This window comes from Haemaphysalis longicornis, unplaced genomic scaffold (genome assembly GCF_048455015.1).
Source record: "Haemaphysalis longicornis isolate Haplotype H1 unplaced genomic scaffold, Haemaphysalis longicornis Haplotype H1 scaffold_4, whole genome shotgun sequence".
NCBI classification, from domain to species: Eukaryota; Metazoa; Arthropoda; class Arachnida; order Ixodida; family Ixodidae; genus Haemaphysalis; species Haemaphysalis longicornis.
The window spans coordinates 197,200,462-197,218,005 of record NW_027526361.1 but is presented as its reverse complement, the minus strand read 5'-3'; positions in this window follow the sequence as shown (position 1 = coordinate 197,218,005).

Below are 17,544 nucleotides of genomic sequence, written 5' to 3'. Positions count from 1 at the left end.
GGATATTTGTGTAAAGGTCACTTATAACTTTTGGTCTGGTGTTTTGCAGAATTCATCAGAAATTGGGTTGCAGGGCACTTTTGAAAGCAAGACGAACATATATAATATGAGCTTGAAATGGTGCACAACGACCTCAAATAACCACGTTGACTATAATTCGTTTTTTTCCGTTGTGACAAAACATGCACTAGCCGCAAAAGCACTTTGGTGATATTGTACGGGATACTGTTTCAATTGTTTCCAGAGTAGCCTTCAGCATTCTTTTGTTGGCAGAGTATCCAACAATGGTGTTGCTACTGTATTTGAAACCATTAATTTCAGAATGTTTTTTTGTTTTTTTATTAAACCAACATTTACGGCCATTCTTCAGTGAAACTTTACACAGTGAAATGGTCTCCTCACGTTGAGCCCTTTTACATCCACATTGCTGCATATAAAACATTTCTTCGGAGTTCTTACTTTGAACGGGAAATCGCCCGCTTAATGTGAATCTAGGCAGAGCATACAAGTACCAACCCAAATATTACGCTATCTGACGTAACTAGGGAACTTGCCAAAACAGTATACGAAGTTTTAAGTATTGAACATTGAAAAGAATATAATTTCTTTCTAATGTTTGCGAACGTTAGCAAACACAGCTGTGGAAGAAGATTATCCCGTTCGTTTTATTCTCACAGGGAACAGAGCACAAAAGTCAATTCAAAAGCTGCATCCTGGCGACGTGAAAAGTCGAGGTGACCTCATATCAAGACGCAGAGAAGTTCAGGAGAAATTATTAAAGAAAAATGCCCTCTTCATACATAATTAGGTACCTAGGTTGTCCATCACAGGCAGGTAATCATAAGCTGTAGAAATCAATTCGGACAGATATATAAAACAAAAATGCAAAGGGTAGACACCGTAGACTACAGCTCACAAAAATTATGTCTGTACTCCTCCTCTCGGAAAAATTCTTTAGCTGCCATTTTGAACAACGGGGTACTTGTTGATTGGTATCAAACCAATTGAGTGAACATTTCAAATCAGATTATCTAGAGAGATCAATCAATATTCTATATGAGCACCATAAAAAAGCTGATACCACCTCCCCTCTGTATTTGCATGTGAACCCAATAATCCAATTATTGTCTTAGTGTCTAGTTTATATGACTACCATGCAACGCGAAAACTACGTGGCCTGGGAAAGCTAGAATTTTCTCCTGTTTAAATTACAAAGTAAGTGCCGTTACCCTCACCATGAAATACGAAAACCGCGCGTGTATTGTTCACTTCCTTCGTCCGCGTCCCTTTTGGGATGTTGGGAAGAAGCCAACGTACCGCTTCGTAAGCTACAATCTTTTTACGGAAAAAAGAAAACGAAACTCTGTGGTCGGAGCGGACGTAGGCCGGGCACCGCGCGTTGGAAAAAAGGTAAAGCAGTTCCACTCAACGTGAGAGCTGTCAAGTGAAGTGCGGAGCACTGATTCGTCAAAAGGGCTGTGGCGCCGGTCTCCGCTGTTTGCTTCCTCACCTCAGATATTGCCCTTACTGTTCACTCTTCTCCTGATGAACTTAACAGAGGTTTGTTTAATGCGAGTCATTTTCCATCTTCGCAGTTCTCGCGCGCCTTCTGCTGGGATAGCTCCAATATTATTTTTGCTTATGCTTTACTTCTTCTTCATCCTGGGCCGCCACGAATGGGAGTTTTGTTCTTCTTGTTGTTGGTTTCTCCTCGCAAGAGTTGAAGCCTTTCTGTGCCATTTCGAGTACATCGCTTTTTTCATGGCGGTCACTTTTTTTAGCTTGCTATGATAAAAAGCAACCCAACGAGCATTATTAACTAAATGAATGCGGGTGCCCCAAATGTTAAGTACAGGTGCCCCAAAAGTAAAAGGAGCACGGGAGCGTTGGCCGGAGCGGACAAAACTGCATTCCAGCGCGATCTATGAATAGATGCGCAGCAGATAGCGAGAATGCGTGTGCACATCCGGACGACCCATTTCGATACTCAGACGCTCGCCTTATCGCCAGCTCAAGGGGAACTGCGCCGTTTCCATCCCAGAGATGCCCGCCAGGGGCCATTCCGATGCTTTTTGCTCGAATCTGTTTGCCCACATTGGGTAGAAAACTGATCTGCAGCGGCGAATGTGTTCCGTTTTGTTAGGAACGCCGCCAGTTTGCCCACGTCCCTGCCGTGGCTAGAGAGTATTCTGGAGGCAAGTATGTTGTTCAATGAGCTTTAAACGCTCGAAAGTCGCATGGCAGCTGCGGCCTTACTCAAGCTTGGCACAAGGAAACGCATGAAAAATGAAACAAAAAAACCGTTCATGCGTGTATTGGCTGCATGGCTTCCCCGGTCCTATATGGCGCCTAAGAAAATTAAGAAATGTAGCTCCATAGACCTTGACATGGGGTCTCCTGTGGGTGACATAAAGCTCTACCCAGAGCTCGATTTTCACCATACTGATACCGGTAGTGCCTTTATGGTTGTAAGTGTTTGATCAGCAATTACATTAATAAGACATAGGAATGTTATAAAGCTATTTTAAATATATATATATATATATATATATATATATATATATATATATATATATATATATATATATATATATATTTATATATTTATATATTCATTTACTCCCATAATAATTCATCCTAATTCCTTCAATATGCATTTGCATTCATCATACACTGTCGATCTCGATCTCGAGAGAGGAGAGTTTGGGTGACCTTTTATTCAGACACTCGAGCAATGGGGGAACTCCAAAGGATGATGCTGACTATGGGTTATCGATACTGATGCTGATAGGGATTGCTGTGATTTCAACAGATGATAGTCGCGAGCACAGATGGTAGCGTACCGCCGAAGGTACAGTTCATGATAGCGTACAGATGAAGGCTGTGTACGAACACCAAGAGCACTGGCTGCGTAAACAGGGCCTCCCACATTATCAATGGTTCTCATAGCGAGTCAGCGGAACCCTGGGATGTGTTACACACTAAAAATTTTTACGCCCAAAAGGGTGCTTCAGCTTGTCGCCGAAGGAGCACCCTAAAAACTGAATATTTTACGCCCTTTAGGGTGCTTGGATTTTGTCGCCGCAGGAGCACCCTTTGTGAAGCACCCGAGAAGACAGGTGCTTTATAACACCCTTTTCCGCCTAAAAGTATCCTAGGGTGCTACTTAGCACCCCAATCTGTAGGAGCATCTTCTGCAAAAGCACCCACCTAAAGGGGTACAAAAAGGGTGTGTCATCCTCGGTTCACAAATGGTGCAGCAGGTGTGAGACCACATATTGCACAATATCACACACGATTATGGTATGAAACATTCGTGCTTTCCAAGCTCGGTTCTGTGAGACATTCCATTGAAGCTCAACGTCAGCTGATAATTTCCTTGAACTTGTGTCACCGATTGTTAAAACATCAATTTAAAGAGTCAGGAGCCACATCTCAGTACAGAGTTATAACTTTAGAGGTAGTTGATTATCCAAAACTTCGTAAAAAACCATTTATATGTTCACTTTGCCGAACTGCAGTACACATCCTTCGAGCTTCACTGCACAGCCTAACCATGCTGTGCAGTGAAAGCAATTAGGTGTGCAACACTTCAACTACACAAAACTTCCTTGAACCTTAAAACCCTTGGCTTCTCAGTATTGCATCAAACTTCCAATCAAGGTAGCTACCTGCAATGTTTAGTGCCTTATTCTTGGGCTGAGCAGGAAGGTTCAATATGAAGGAAGACCAAACGCAAAATGTATAGTTTCCTCCGTAATGCGGCTCATAATATAGTTCCCTCCGTACTGTGGCTCAGAATCTACTTATAAAAGTTGGGTACCCAAGCCATTTATTTTCGTTTGCATTATTCCTTTTGCTTTACGAAAAAATATTCTTATGGTACAGAACTTGCAAGGTTTGGTGGTATATGTAGTTTTATAAGCATACCTTTAGACTAAATGACCCCACATAGCAATAACAAGAACTGCAAATATCACAGAACAATGCATACAAGTTCCCTGGTGAAGCCCATGGTTGAAATGTAATGTCATTGTTCAGAAAACATTATTTTATCATGAGGCTAGCTTGTACATGGTGCCTTGCATTATGTCCCTGCCGGTGGATGTGGGGTCATTTGTCACTGTTGCAAATGAAAAGCCAACAGGAAGGGCCCATTAGTTTTGGCTAGTATTACGAGGTGCCTCACGGCAAGCATTCTACGTCGATATACGTTTTTAGAGTTGACTAGAACTGAAATCAGCAAAAGATTCTCTACAAAACATTCAGTCTATCCGCAAATATTTCCATATTTGGGTTTCTTCTGCCTTTCTTAACAACATTTTTCTTTTGATAAGAAGGTGCATAACCAAAAGCAAAGAGCTTTTCTGTAAACCTTTGGCAGATATATAATTGTTCAAAATATTTTACTCTAAATACGGCAGCTTAAACTGAGAATATTTGCATTTAAAACATTAAAATAAGTTTAAATTGATCAAACATTTTTAGCTCTTTTTACACAAAACTGTACATGGGATATGGAGTGCACCACAAGGAGGGCTTTGGATTAGCTTTAGCAAATTTGGGACATTTAAGGTGCACTGAAATCTCTACACATGCGCTTTTTCACTTTCTGCATCCACCAGGAAAATGGCTGCCAATTTAGACAGCGATTCTAAGTAGTAGTTGACGTGCATTTTGAAATGATCTCAAACATTATAGCCACAAAATTAATTTTTGGAAGTTGTAGACATTGCCCGTTACACCAGACATTGGACTACACTGTCAAGAGCTTTGACATCTACAATGACGTCTACAAAGCAAGCTTATACTGGCAGAATGTTTCATACCATAATTACTGTGTGTTCAGAGCTCACGTGTGAAGTATGGATATGGCTGCTTCAGCAAGAACCGAGGAGGAGCACCCTTCCTGGTTCTGAAAAAAATAATAGAGGAAATGCCTTAAGCAGGATTCTAAAACATGGTTGAACGAAACAAGAATGAATAAGAAATTCTTTCAAAACATGTAAAGCAATGCAAACAAATATTTATTTCAACTTCATTTCTACAAAAGACCACCTTATGAAGACTGGTGATGGGGTATTGGCTCAAAAACAGAGCAGAGAGCACTTATATAAATGCTACAGGGAGCCTTCGCAACCAAAAATTGTTTGAGCACCCAAACTAATCACTGTTCAACAAACTCATAAAAAATGTTTGAATGCATAAAAAACCGGTGGTAAACACAGGAAACAGTTAAAACAGAATGACGGCACAAGTTTGTCCCCTCGTTCTCTTCTGTGTCCTGGGTTTTCCTATGGTTTTTCATCCATTCAAACATGTACCAGCTAGCCCAGTCCAACGCCTTGGTATCATAAAAATATGGATAGTCAATCCTTCAGAAACTTGAAAAAAAAGTATAAAGTAGGTGACAAATTTAAAATGACAGCAAATTGGTTGGCTTTTATTTTAAATGATAATATAAAAAATAATGGCATGAATGAAAGTGAGCAGCACGCGAAGTACCTTGTTGCTAGCCCGACATTCCACTTTGAAGCAAAATGTCCGCTTTCAACACTACATAGGCTAAACATGCAATGAGGCATTCCTTTAGGAACACAAAATATACCATAATTGTTAAAAAAGCTACGAAATAGTTGAAAAAACCTGACCACAACAAATTGGAATTAGTGACTACGGTAGATACAGTTTCAGAAATACACAGCGACATCATAAAAAATATATGGTTCCCATACAAAGATTGAATATAACAAAAATTCAGGACTATATTTATCAGACTGGCATCAATGTGCAAAGCAGCTTAATGAAGGAAGACGGTCTTCAGTAAAAACATGTTAATATTGAGAGCTCATGTGCTTCCCTGCAAGTTGGGTGTGTAAACCCACTGAAGTCTTAACTAACCTGCCTGAATCATCACTTTATAGACATTGATGAATTTTACGACTTGGTTTATTGTAGTGAGCTGTCTAGTTTATTTTCCTATTTTTCTTGGCATTTCGTGTCTAATTCTAAATTTGGTGACTAGATAGCTTTTACTATGGTCATGCACTGGTGACAACAAATATTTGATTTTACTTTAAAAAAAATTCAGTTTTGTTTTATTGCTCACCAGCCAACGATCTGAAATATCAGACTCGCTTAAAACGTATGTTGGCATTTCCTTCCTGCACTGTAGTACAACTAATCATGACTTTTACCATAATTTGTTCACAAATCGTAATGTTTGGAAAGTATTCAGCCGAATAAAAACGTCATTTCAGAAGCATGCACAATCAACAAGGCCTCAATGACTCTCACGACGTGGTCCACTTGTTTCTGTCACAAATAACCTGAGTGCAGACACATTCCACCGAAGACGAAGGTATCATGCCCTCTTGGGTGATGAATATTTAAAAAGCCTTACGAGTAAATTTGCTGCTGAGCACATGAAATTGTGGAATTAAACAAAAGATCCCTCTGCATCATCTTTCACTTGGAGGAGCGCTTGACCACAAACTTTGAGAAGCTGGAAAATGCTCCATGAGCCGCTCCAGCCAGCAGAAACGATGCAGGACACAAGTTGGTAGGCGGATCGTTGGCACCCTGTCATTGTGAAGATATTTCTGTTTAGTAGATGCTCTTCTTTTTGTACCACTGTTTATTTCACCTTTAACAAGCAGCTGAACTCCGTAACGTTCGCATAATAAAATGCTGCAATGCGGAACAGTTAGCAGGGTTACCTCAATTTTGCTTTTCTACGAATTAACACAATGTAGGTAATCTGCACACAACTACAATCAAACTGCAATTTTCACCTACTTCACTGCTAACATCAGCGTTTGATTGCTCAAGCGCAAATACAGGTTAGACATGTGAGCAATCTGCTAAACTTATCCCTACAAACTGAACAATCAGGCATCAGAAATCGGCAAGGAAGGACGTGTCACCTTTAAATGGCACTTTTTTCGTTCAAAACATAAACACCTGGAAGCTTGAAGCGTGAAAGGGGGTCTTTCATGCTGACAATGTCAGAACATAGCTTGCTAGTGGGCACGTGCACGATGTGCACAATGTGTTTCTTGAAAATGCGTGCAAAAGCTTGGTTGATGTGTAGGACGAGAATTGCAGCACGTTTTGACACAGGCGTTGTGGACGCTTCTGCCTGCTAATATCAATGCGGATTCCTGCTACTCGCCCTCTTCGCTTCTTTCTGAATATAATGCTTTAGGCAGCCACAAGGGCTGCATCAAAACGTGCAGCAATTACCTGTGTCCCACACATCGGTGAAACTCGCACACATTTTCAAGAAACGCAGTGCATACATCGTGAATTCGCCCACTAGCAAGCTGCGTTCTGACATTGTCAGCGTGAAAGACCCCCTCTCACGCTCCAAGCTTCCGGGTATTGTTTATTAGATTCCATGCGCTGAATGCAAATCAGTGTACATTGGCGAAACGGGCAATCTGCACAGAAGATTAATGCAGCACTGGAACGAAGTGAACAAGGGCCATGCAAAAACAAATCCACTGGCAGAGCACCGTGAGAGGACGGGACACGTGGTCGACTGGAACAAGACAAAATTACTGACAAATGAGTGCAATCTCTTCTCGATTACTGCTCGAGTCCCTCATCGTTCAGACGACGCCCAACATTATCAACATAATGGATGGCAATCTGCACCATATCCATGCGAACTCATTGCGCCGCGTAATGCCCAATATATAGCTTCGTTTTCCACGACACATGCTCACCGTGAACAAGCACCAAACCGTTAAATGGCTTTCTTGACTTGGTCAGTGACCTACGTTTCATCAATGCAATAATGCTTTTACCTGCCTACACGGCATTCCGTCAAACACTGGACTACACTACATGAGCCATTGCCGTTCTTAACCTGCACCAGAGTATATAACCTTTCACTACTGCTATGAGATAGACCCATAAACGCACTTCAATATGACCTTTATATTTAGCTCTTGAAAACATGTATAATTTCACTTTTATGTTGCACCTGCTACAGCAGCTGGTAATATACCAAAAATATGAAAAAAACTGTGGTTTAACACGCCAAAGCTACAGTTGGTATATCGGGAGCACTGTAGGGGAAGGCTTCGCATTAATTTTGACCACCTGGGTATTTTTGTGAGCACCGAAATCTCAAAACACGGGCGTCTTTACGTGTTGCCTCCACCTGAAAAGCGGCCACACCAAGCGGTATCTAACCGACATTCGCCTCCACAGCGCACCACCCTAGATACTGCAGTGGGTTAAACATATGAAATAAAGCGAGTTTTGTAGTGCAAATGAAAATATTAATCACACGTCTTATTTTCCCAATCGATCTACCTTTTGAAATCCACCATGCAATCCCCCCTCCCCTACCGGCCTGCCAAAACACCTTTGCCTCAAGAGGTAATCAGGCTGTTGTTAATGAAGTAAGTATTTACAATTCGAGACTTGCCACCGTTTAAGTCATGCACTTTGTTTTAGAGATAAGCGACATTAGCCATTTGCAGCACCAGAAGCTAATTGTGTTAAGATCAGATTGAAAGCATTGACGGTAGTAGTTGAAAGAAATTGTGTGATAAATTACAACATCATCTGCAAATAGACCTACATGGGAGGATATGCAACATGGAAGATAGACAGGGCCAAGCAACCTGCCTGGGGAGACAACAAAGTGGCACGAGCAAAAGAAATATATAGTATTAGAAGTTAACTGCATTTGAGAAGAATGAAAATCTTTCACTCAAGTGAGGACATTAGGGTGAAGTTTGAGAAGTAGCCTGTGGTGTCCAATGCGATTGAATGCTTTAGAAAAATTGAGAAAAACTACCGCAGTTTGTAAGCCTGCGTCAATGGATCAATGTAGATCGTGAACAAATCCAGAAAGTTGTGTTTCTCAAGTAACCCTTGTGAAAACCATGGTGATATTCGAATGTGATATGGTGATTTTATAAATAATTAGCGACCTGGGAGTGGATGAAATGTTTCCCGACCTTGCATATGGTGCTTGTTAGGGAAATTTAATGGTGAAGTACCGTCTCCTGATTTAAAAATTGGTGCTACCTCGACGATCTTCCAATCATTGAGAATAGTGCCTTTCATGAGAGACTGCGAAAAAAGCGCTGCCGGAATTCTACCGACTGAGGGATGTACTTTTCGGTATAGTATGATTAATACCAGTATGATCTGAAGTAGACCAGTTTGTATTGCAAGTTGAAAACCATTACGAAAGATCCTAAATGTTTGCTTGGCTTGATTACATACGAATACTTGCTTCGAAGTCAGCTCAATTTCTCTTCTTGCCCTTTAGTCATCGGCCCCAGATTGTCTTCAATATCTCTGCTAAGCAAAGACACGCTCCAAACGCACAGCACTGCTTCATGAAAATGTTTCAGATAATCAGAGGCCACAGCACTCCTAACAGGTATACATCATGGCAGGTTCCACAACATGCAATAACTAACCTGAAAGTACATAATCGGTGGGTGCACCGATATGGCAGCAGTGCCTGGACCGATGTGTCGAGCAAATGCGCTGACTTCTGAACGGGTGGTCCAAGCGGCCAGATGATTGATGAAGGACCATTCCTGGCGGCAAAGCGTACGGAGCACCAACGAAAGGCCAGGCAGTACTTGGGTACAGCAGGTGCAGTGTCGGTTGGCCAAGGGAGGCCCTGGCAAAGCCTTTGAAACTGGACTGGAAGGCAGCTAGCTGACTCAGGACAGCCAGCAGCAGCACCTGCAGGTGCATAATCTGTGAGTTTGCTGACACTTGTTGAAATACAAGAAGAGCACACACAAAGCACGAATGCTTACATCAAGTAGATTTTTAATCGTTTAAAGACAATAACCTCCAAGGCACTAATAAGACCATTCCCAGAACACCCCAAGTGAAATTTAGGTCACAGTAAGAATGTATTTATTAGACCCGCAGGTACTGTGAGTGGGGTATGCGTGATATAAGCAAAGCTCACTGCTGAGCTAATTTGCATGGAACGCATGCTAGCAGATCATCCCTTGCTTTGAATTGGAACTGGTGTGTGATAGTTGAGGCTCCTCCATTTCAATGTCTGGCTTGTATCTGCACGTTCAATTCTCCGATATAAATCGAGTTGAGTGAGTGCCTACAGCTTTTTTGTTATTCTCTGTATGGCCTGCGGTTTTGCGAAAATGAGAACTTGCTAATTCGCTCAATTTTCTGCACTAATTTAAACAACACATATGCCTCCGATATCATGCCCCAGACTTCCCGAGAGCCACTCTGACGGAATCGGCAGGCGCCTTGTAGGCGTTGTGAAATCTCCCCCACTACCCCGAGACTAGCTAACTCCTGCGAGGCCACATGCGCGCATTTCACCTTCAATTTGCACGTATGTGAATTCTTCGCGGCCGGAAGACTTCGAGGCGTACGGTCGCCGGTCTCGCGAGCGCAATAGCTGCGAAGCGCACTGCACGGAATTCGTGTAGGGGGGGGGGGGGGGGGGATTTCACAACACCTACGAGACGCCAGCCAAGGAATCAAGTGTACGCTTTTTCACATGCACTTCCAGGGAACCTCCTGTTTAAGTTATTTCTTGCTATACCGCGGGTATTCACGAGGGAGGACTAATCACAGCTTTGTGCCACTCACGCGAAATTGCGACTGCGATCTGCAACCGCAAAGGCACTGTTTGAGACACATAAACAAACGCCCCGGTGTTAAAGAGCCTTGCGTGATGTGAAATTATTAGCAGCCGTGTACCACAGCGCGAGCATCGTAGCCAAGGTCTAGCTTCAGCGTAAATTGATGCTGACTTCTGCGGAAACGGTGGACTGGGCGCCACACAAGTATACTAACTCACGTAGGCTCTCAGAGCAAACGAGATGGGGGTCTAGCGAATTACTGACCCATAAACACCAGAACTCGTCCCAACCAAATACAGAATAATAAAAAATGCGTACTTACCCCGAGCAAAAACGATGTTTCGAACGTGCAATTCTCCTTCACTTTCGTCTTCATCTCGCGGACACACGAACACGCTTTGTTCTGATGCAATGTCATCCACTTTTGACGCGCAGTATTTTATCCGGCGATGATCGTTCTTCCGGGGTCCCCATGTTCAACACACGCGTAGGTTGGAATGGTGGACATCACCTATAAAGCTTTTATAACTATGATTTAAGCTTGAAACAGATAAAACTAATCAAATAACGCCAGCAACCACTCGGCACAAAACGCCATGAAAAAACACACAAAAAGTGAGAGATAGTTGCCAGACTTCAAATGCAGCACCTCTATGTTTGACGAAAATTGTGTTAGTACTGTAATGTTGATAATTATTCTTCTGCTTGCAAAGTCTGAAATGTGTTTATAACTTAAATTTAAGGTTTTTAAACACAAAAATTGAATACACATAAAGTAATTGACATATATACTGATATTGAAAAGAGGTTTTGACGTTTGTTTTGGTTTTGTTTTCATGGCGGGCTTCTCAAGAGAGAAGGTACGAGAAAACGAGCTACTTTGGGTTTAGGAAGAGGGCGGTTAATGTCGGCGTGATATAAAGCAAGGAACAGGCGCTCACCCTGGTCGTAAAAAAAAGAGCTAATAAAATCCTCACCTAAAAAAAATAAAAACAGGTTCGACGAGGAATCGAACCATTGACCTACAAAACAGTAAACGGACGCGTTAACACTCAGCTATGTCGGCGGGCGGTTTTTTTTTTTTTGATAAACAAAAAACTTTATTTACAGAGAGATATACAGGATCACATCAGATGATTGCAGGGTGTACACAATAGCAGCTCTACGCATGCAGAAAAAATACTGCCTTTACGCTAGCATGGCGTACGTAAGTTGTCAACGAATATTGTCGCTTGTGTTTAGTTTATGCTGCATTTTTGAAATTCTGGCTGTCCTAGCGCTTGTTTCTCGCACACCGGTCTTGCAGACGAGGCCGCATTGCAAGCGCTGCAAGCGATTGAGCCAAAGCTCCCTTATTTGACTCAAGAAAAGCTATCGCAGTCAACCCGACCTTTCCTGCGCAAGCCACGGTAGCCACGAAATAAGTGGAATGTGCCGTTAGAATTATGGCGTTGATAACGCTTGTTTGACCGGCACCGTCTTGCAGACAAGCAACGTCGCGCTAATACTACAATCGATGTCACTTCTGGCATGTCAGGCGCATCAAACCCGCCGTGTAAAACGACTGCTAACAGTGCGAAAACCTCTGAGTTTGTAACAAGTGGGGATTATTAGAAAGCGACCGAAGCATGCTGTGGCGGCGACGTAATAGGTACAGCAAGCAGGTAGGCAGAACGGCAGCGACGAGCGAAAATGATTTTACACGACCGCCCCCGTCGGCCTGCGCAAAAAAGGAAGAAAGAACCCCTGCATGCACGCCCTCGAAGAAAGCTGTACAGCCGATTCAGTTTGTTGTGGACGAAGAGCAACCAATCGGCTGCAACCACAAACGATTGTGCTTGCCGTGGTATGAACCAAAGCATATCTTCACATCGTTATGTTATCGTCCGTCTGACTGTTACTTCCTGCAGGGAAAATTCAGAACCCAAACGTTGACGTCTAGCGTCTATGCCCGACATAGACGCTGCTGTTTAGGCGTTAAAAACCACCTTCAGGGCGTCTGTCGGTTCTGTCTGATGGCGCGCTCGCGCCGCTGATTACGAACAAGGCGTCTGTTGGCGTTCACTGATCGTGTTTGCGAGCCGGTAAACGCCATCACGGTTAAACTCCCTGTTGGAAGACTACGCTGTTGGGACGATAGAGTGCCGACAGAGCTTCTTATTGGCCCCACAAACGCCATCAAGGTTAAACTCCCTGTTGGAAGACTAGGCTATTGGAACGATAGAGTGCCGACAAAACTTCGTATTGGCCCCACAGGCGTGCTGTGAGCCCAACAAGAAAGTCTTGTTGGACTTTTTGCCCGGGGCATATTAATACGGGAACAAATTCTTAGGTAAATTCGATTTCGTTGAGGACACCGATGCCTCGCGTAAAAGTTTTATTTATAGGACTGCAAGAGGCATTTTGTAGCCTTCCCTTCCCGTGCACCCAGACATCGAAACGAACCTTGTGATACACTCGAAGAAGTAGATTATTGCAGAGTGGAATTTAAACATTCAGCACGTTTTGTTCAAATTACGAACAGCAATTTTAGAGCATTTCCCCTGGTCTATGTGGAGAGTTCATATTTAAACCTCTCAAAGGGAGGTGAAATCGTGCAATCTGCGGTTTAAACATTCAGCCTGTTTTTGTGCAATTTGGCATGCTTGTATTCACACACCGTTTTTTTAGGCACCCTAACGATAGGGTGCCGTGATAACGCCCCAATCGAGAAGAAATACTTTTTAGCACCCCTTTAACGGTCGTAGCACCCTTTGAAACTGTTGATTACACCCATGAATTTTGGCACCCTCGATGTGGGGTGCCCGAGCAATATTTGGGCGCTTGAAAGGGGCAAAAAGGGTGCAAAATGTTCAGTACACCCTTCTAGCACCTTAAAGGGTGCAAAAATGTTACGATTTACACACCTTAATTTGTTGCACCCCCATGATTGAGTGCCGGAGCAATGTTTTGGTCCCTAAAAGGTGCAAAAAGGGTGCATAAAGTTGAGTGCACCCTTCTAGCACCTTAAAGCGGGTTAAAAAGTTGAGTGTGTAGGGCATTTCAGAGGTCCACTAAGCCCTTCAACTCTTCCTAAATCCTTTTCTCCTTCTTCCAAACCTTGCTTGGTATGTAAAATGGTAGCTTCGCTGCATGGCTCGTACACGTGGCCCGTGTTTCAAGGTTGGCTTTATGCTGAACACGCTCGAAATGCCGAAAGTCAGGCTACTAAAGTGCTGCATGTAACTAGGCGTGCTTTTACGTTGCAGCAGCAAATTGCAATTAGGCACGCCTTAGCATAACAGTCCAACACAACAAGCAGGCACTGAATAAGTATGTCGGCAAGTTTTGCTGAATGTGCAAATTCTTTGATATTTTAACCCGAATAAACATAGTTTATCACAGTTTCCCCATTACCTTTTGCCAGCACAAAAGCGGTTCAGTCTAAAAAAATTTAGTTTCCCTAGTGCGCGAAACAAAAACACTTGTTTGCAATTTGCTTTTGAGCATAGTTCTCATCCAATGAGTTCTGTGAAACTACGAAGGACTCAACCTTTATTCTCGGGGACAAACATGGACTGTCTGTTTCCCTCCCCTGTCGTAGGGATCTAATATCTGTGTACACACCAAACTAAATCTGCTCAACCACTGCGAACACCGGACAGTTAGGATTGAACCTTTTGATGTCCACGTTTAATCCTCCGAAAAGCACAACAGACATGTACTCAGTGAAGGCATGAAACCTGTAGCTGCCCGTACCCACTCCCCTCACGACACTCTCCACACGTGTACGATAAACCAGGCGGGTAAAGCTGGGTCAAAAATGTGTATAAATATGGATGCCGCCATGATGCCACGCTGTAGTTGCCAGATCAGTAGTGGAAGATATGGCTAACAAGTTTTCTTGAAAATCAGGCACAAATTTAGGGCCCTAAGCTAGAATTAGGCAACTTTTATGGCAATAACTGAGTTTTTTTACGAGTTTGTATGCTTTTTATTAGTTTTCTTAAAGCATTCATGCTTGTCGAACAAAAATAAATGAAATATTAAGCAAAAAAAGGTCGTCGGGATGAGGCGCCCAATTCAGTTTAGGTATATTGTGAGGAGGGTCACTCATGTGGGGGTAATTTACAAATGTTCACTCTAACACGCCTTATTGTCTGCTGTGTCACTTCGTTGCTTGCGAAGACTGCCGACGATACGGAATAAAGCCGCCGCCGCCTATCTTCAAGGACACCTTCTCTACATGTCCGTAGTGGCTGCTGCCGATTTGAACTCGCCGTCAGCCGGTCATATTGTGTTACGCGAGACATTGCTTGGTAGATCGGCTCCTTTTGACCGTATATGATTCGTAAATTAAAAACAACCAAATGTACGAAACATTTTACCATGCCTAGCGTATAACTAGGCTCTTGTTTACGAGTGATGTTATACTTTCACTGAACGGTGTTTTACTTGAGTGAGAGATAAAACAACCGCCAACTAATAATAATAATGGTAACTTTATTTGCACAATAAGGTGGTTTTCTTGAGGAGGACAAGGCGAAGCCGAAAGGTAATCCCGAATGTAAATGCAGAAATCTCCTGTATGCGTGTGTGCGATTGGTGCATGCTCCTTCGATTGCTGAAACACGTAATCTGAAATTTTCGGGAATATATTTGATGCTTTGCATGACACATTTCTTAAACTCGGTGGATCAGCGACGTTGTTTCAGTACGTCTACTTGCACCTCTACTCTAATATGGCCCATGTATACACCTGCACAGAGGAGGAAGGCGAGGAGTAAACTTCATTCATGTGAGATGGGCAGAGCGTTAAGAAAAATTTTGTCCTTCCCTGGGTGCGTTCGCAAAAGAACGGAAACGGCCACCTCTGTTCACGGCAAATTATCAAGACCACCCCGCCTGCAGGCGGTTTTGCCTGAAATGCCTGCGGGTTCGGCCGGAAATCTGTCTGTCAACAGAAACCGCCTAGGAAGCATGTTGAGGTAACACAGATATGCGCTTTCTTGGGTCGCGATGGGACCATCATGTATTTTGTGCAAGGTGAAGTTGACGAAGGATATACGTCTCCCTTGAAAAGTAAATTATTTTGAGTGTACCTATAAATTGTTATTGCCCCTCATTAGTTCAATCATAGTGGTTAATTTTGAAACAGCTGCCAAACAGAACTATTGCAGGTGAATCAGACTGCCTAGCATGAGACTATCAATCGCTAATATAAAGTATTCAGACAGTTAATGTGTATTGCATGTGACAGTCATTAAGAAAGCGGACAATATATTGAACTCTCAATTTTATTATTTGCGACAGTTACACCTGCACGTACCGGTTCAGCCGGTGCCACCTGGATACGTTCTTCAGCTGTATACACCAGATAAAAGGAAGGAATGCGATATGCAAATGTGATACGCGATAGAAGGAAGGAATTCGATATGTGTAGCACAGCCTTCTCATTATTGCCAACATTAAACCGATGGCCGCAAATGTGTCACACCAGACCTTGTGGAATTTCCACGCTTCCATTCCAGCACACTCACAGCAACAAGGATGATGACGAAGTTGCATTACCGAAGCTGGGTTCCAGTAATGCTGTAGCTGATTATGAACATTCTGGCTAATGCTCATTCAGATTGTGGTCACCAGCATTGTTATTTTCATCACAAATAATGGGCCATCACAATGCCATCAGCCCGTGTATCATGTGCTTCACACCATAGAACATATTCCGTGTCGCATTTCCGGCAAAAAAAAAAGAAATTTGCCAGCCTTACCTTCTCATCCTTCCACCGGTTTTGTTTGAGGTGTGAGAAGTTATTTGTGCAAGCTGAGCCAAATAAAATCTTACGCGCGAGTTACTTTTCATACATACATTACTATTTGGCTGCCAGAACAAGCAAAAATAAACACAGAAAAAGCAAGAGGGTCATATGTACAAGCAATTCTCATCCATCAAATTTTATTTCACCACCAGTAATACCACCAGACCTCTAGGGAAGTTTGTGAAGGTAAGAGCAAGGCTAAGATGACCTAATGTGCGACTTTAAAGAAAGGAAGAAACTGTAGAAGAAAGCTAGGGAGGTTAACCAAGGAAAGAAGAAGAACTGCCCAGCTGGCTATGCTACATGTGGAAATGGGAACAGGAAACCTGAAAGGAAAGGAAAGGACTGGCATAAAATAAAGAATAAAAAATTCGGAAGAAAAAAAACATGGCGTGGAAATGGCCAGTACAAAGACAGCACCATGGGCGAAAAAAAGAGAGGCATAAAACATGCAGGCAAAACGACAAAATGGGCAAACGAAGGATGCTGCATGCAGGTAAAGGCAACACCCCTTCAGCACCTGTGACTGTTTTCATCTCTTATGCACTTCAATCTGCTTCTTCAAGGCAAGAACTGATTTGGCTACTTCAGCTCCATCTTGTCTAAAACCACTGAAATATGTCTGATTTTCGGTGTACATGATGTAAATAGGGTACATAATTTCAAATTTTAAAAAAAATCTCCTGAAGTGTCTGTTCCTTCGTGGCAAGCTTTCGTGACTAAACTGCCTCGTAGAATTGCATTTGCTTTGTTCATTTTTTGCTCTTTTATGCTGCCGCTGCTTGTATTTGTTTATTTCGTTCTTCTCCTCTTCTCCAGTGCTTAAGTTATTTTAATAATGATATTGTTTTTTCTTCGAAAAGGTTTTTTGCCTTGTAGCCCTGTCTTTTTATTGGCTTTAAACCTGCCATAGCTTTGCTGGAAATAGTTCCTCACACAATTTTCCTCTTTCTTCATTCTGGGAGAGAGGGCATGAAATTTTAAAAGGTAACGAGCCCTGCAGCGACTAATGAACACTTCACTACGTTTTTTGTGGTTGGAATTACAGAAAGCTATAGTTCCACAATCCCTTGAGTGAGTTTCATGATGCACATAACATAGTAATATTAGACTTAGGTATTTCACGGTTATTAAAT